This window comes from Malaclemys terrapin, chromosome 15 (genome assembly GCF_027887155.1).
Source record: "Malaclemys terrapin pileata isolate rMalTer1 chromosome 15, rMalTer1.hap1, whole genome shotgun sequence".
NCBI lineage: Eukaryota > Metazoa > Chordata > Testudines > Emydidae > Malaclemys > Malaclemys terrapin.
The window spans coordinates 15,310,510-15,313,009 of record NC_071519.1 but is presented as its reverse complement, the minus strand read 5'-3'; the positions used below and the strand labels follow the sequence as shown (position 1 = coordinate 15,313,009).

Sequence of the window (2,500 nt, the reverse complement as noted above, 5' to 3'; positions counted from 1 at the left end):
GGATCAGGGCGCACTGGATGTCCGGGACAATATTTTCCCCGACGCCGGGGAGGGCGGGCGGGCGGAGGGGCTCTGGCGGCCAGCCCGGGCCCCGGAGCTCGAGAAGGAAAAAAGGACCGGGCCCGCGAGAGACGGGGGCCCTGCCGCAGGGGGGCAGTCCGACCGGGGCTCACCGTGCGGCAGGCCCGGGCGTCGGCAGGGGAAAGCGGGCGAGGAGGCGCGGGGGCCGGGTGCCTACGGCCATACCGGACCGAACGCCCCCGATCCCGTCCGATCTCGGAAGGTAAACCGTCCCGGGCCTGGCTAGTACTTGGATGGGTGACCGCCTGGGAATCCCAGGTGCCGTAGGCAGCTTTTCCCGGTCCGAGCCAGCTCTCTCTCCTTTTCTGGGGAGGAAGGAGAGGGGGGGGACGGGCCGGAAAGCCCCTCGTCGCTCCTGCCGAGTCGGAGGTCGCGGCCGCAGGTCACGGGTCTGGGCGCCTGGGGTCCGGCTCCCCACCCGGCTTCCTCCGCGGAGGACCCACCGAAGCCGCTGGGGGAGACCCCGGGCATGGGGCGGACTGGCCCGGACCCTCCCGGCCGCCGGCCCGCAGGACCGCCCCGAATCCCCCCGCCCCGCGGCCACCCAGGCCAGGCCTGGCCAGGCGGGACGGACGGCGGGTGTCCAGCGCCCAGCGGCTTCCGCCAGCGGGGACCCACGGCCCCCAAAGCCGCAGGGGGAGGCCCCGGGCCCGGGACGGACTCGCTCGGACCCCCTGCGCCCGGGCGCCGGCTCGCGGGACCGCCCCGAATCCCCCCGCGGCCACCCAGGCCAGGCCTGGCCAGGCGGGACGGACGGCGGGTGTCCAGCGCCCAGCGGCTTCCTCCAGCGGGGACCCACGGCCCCCAGAGCCGCAGGGGGACACCCCGGGGCCGGGACGGACTCGCTCGGACGCGCTCGGACCCCCTGCGCCCGGCCGCCGGCTCGCGGGACCGCCCCGAATCCCCCGCCCCGCGGCCACCCAGGCCAGGCCTGGCCAGGCGGGACGGACGGCGGGTGTCCAGCGCCCAGCGGCTTCCGCCAGCGGGGACCCACGGCCCCCCAGAGCCGCAGGGGGAGACCCCGGGGCCGGGACGGACTCGCTCGGACGCGCTCGGACCCCCTGCGCCCGGCCGCCGGCTCGCGGGACCGCCCCGAATCCCCCCGCGGCCACCCAGGCCAGGCCTGGCCTGGCCTGGCAGGCCGGCGTGCAGCTCCCCCGGGCTTCCTCCCCCGACGACCCGCGCCCCCCCGAGCCGCAGGCGGAGACCCCGGCCCCGGGGCGGACCGGCCCGGGCTCGCTCGAGCCCCCTGCGCCCGGCCCGCAGGACCGCCCCCCCCCCCCCCCCGAATCCCCCGGGAGAGGCCCGGCCTGCACGCCACTGACGACCCGCGGCCCCCAAAGTCGCGGGAGGCGCCCCCGGCCCCGGGGGCCGGTTAGCTCCGTGTCGCTCCGCGCCCCCCCCCCGCCCCTCGCTGCCGGGACCGGGCACCGCCCCAGAGTCAGCCGCAGCCGGACGGCCTGAGAGCTGCCCTCCTGTGGACGACGGTGAGTTTACCTTGACACTAACCGGCCATCAGCCAGGTCAACCCCATTGCTAGACTGGGGTGGACCTGGTGGCCGAGTGGGGACTTGGAACATTTGACAGCTGCTCCCCGGGGCTTGACCGCTTGTCCTGAACGCCCCCCCCCCCACCCCACCCCCCCCAGCCCCCGGCTCCTGCTCCCCTCTCCCCAGCCTCGGTGCTCCGCTCCCTGCCTCGGAGGCTGCCCCTTTGCGGCGCCTGCATCGCCTCCGAGGACGCGCACCTTCCGGAGGCTGGACGTAAAGCCTGACGCCCGCCACCGCCGCCGACCCGGCTCTCCGAGGGACGACTGTGAGGCCTCCCCCCACCCCCGGACCGCCCTGGGGACGACTGCTAAGCCTCCCCCAACGGACCGCCCGGGGGAAGACTGCTAAGCCTTCCCCGGACCTGCTCCCTCTCGACTATTAAGCCCCCCCTCTGTGGTCCTCAGGACCGCTGCCGCGCAGCCCTCGGAGTGGGGTGACACCCGGGCCGGAAAGGAAACCGGCCACCAGGTCAACCCGTCGAATCCGTTGGGTTGACCTGGTGGCCGGAAAGCAAACCGGCCGCCAGGTCAACCCGGTAGATTCAGCGGGTTGACCTGGTGGCGGAACGGGGACTTTGAAAATTTTACAGCCGCTTCCCGGGGCTTGACCTGTTGTCCCGGTGGGGACTTTGAACATTTGGCAGCCGCCTCCCAGGGCTTGACCTGTTGTCCCGGTGGGGACTTTGAACATTTGACAGCCGCTTCCCGGGGCTTGACCTGTTGTCCTGAACGCCCCCCACCCCACCCCACGGCTCCTGCTCCCCACTCCCCAGCCTCGGCGCTCCGCTACCCTGCCTCAGAGGCCGCCTCTCTGCGGCAGCTGCATCGCGTCCGAGGACGCTCACCCTCCGGAGGCTGGATGTAAAGCCT

The 2,500-nt window shown here is 74.6% G+C and overlaps 1 non-coding gene across 1 annotated transcript; it reads left to right on the top strand.

The window, feature by feature from the left end:
• The first annotated feature begins 232 nt into the window (after window positions 1-232).
• On the top strand, window positions 233-351 carry LOC128823809 (5S ribosomal RNA). Its single transcript, XR_008442044.1, has one exon. It is a non-coding gene; the product is annotated as a 5S ribosomal RNA (ribosomal RNA).
• The last annotated feature ends 2,149 nt before the right edge of the window (window positions 352-2,500 follow it).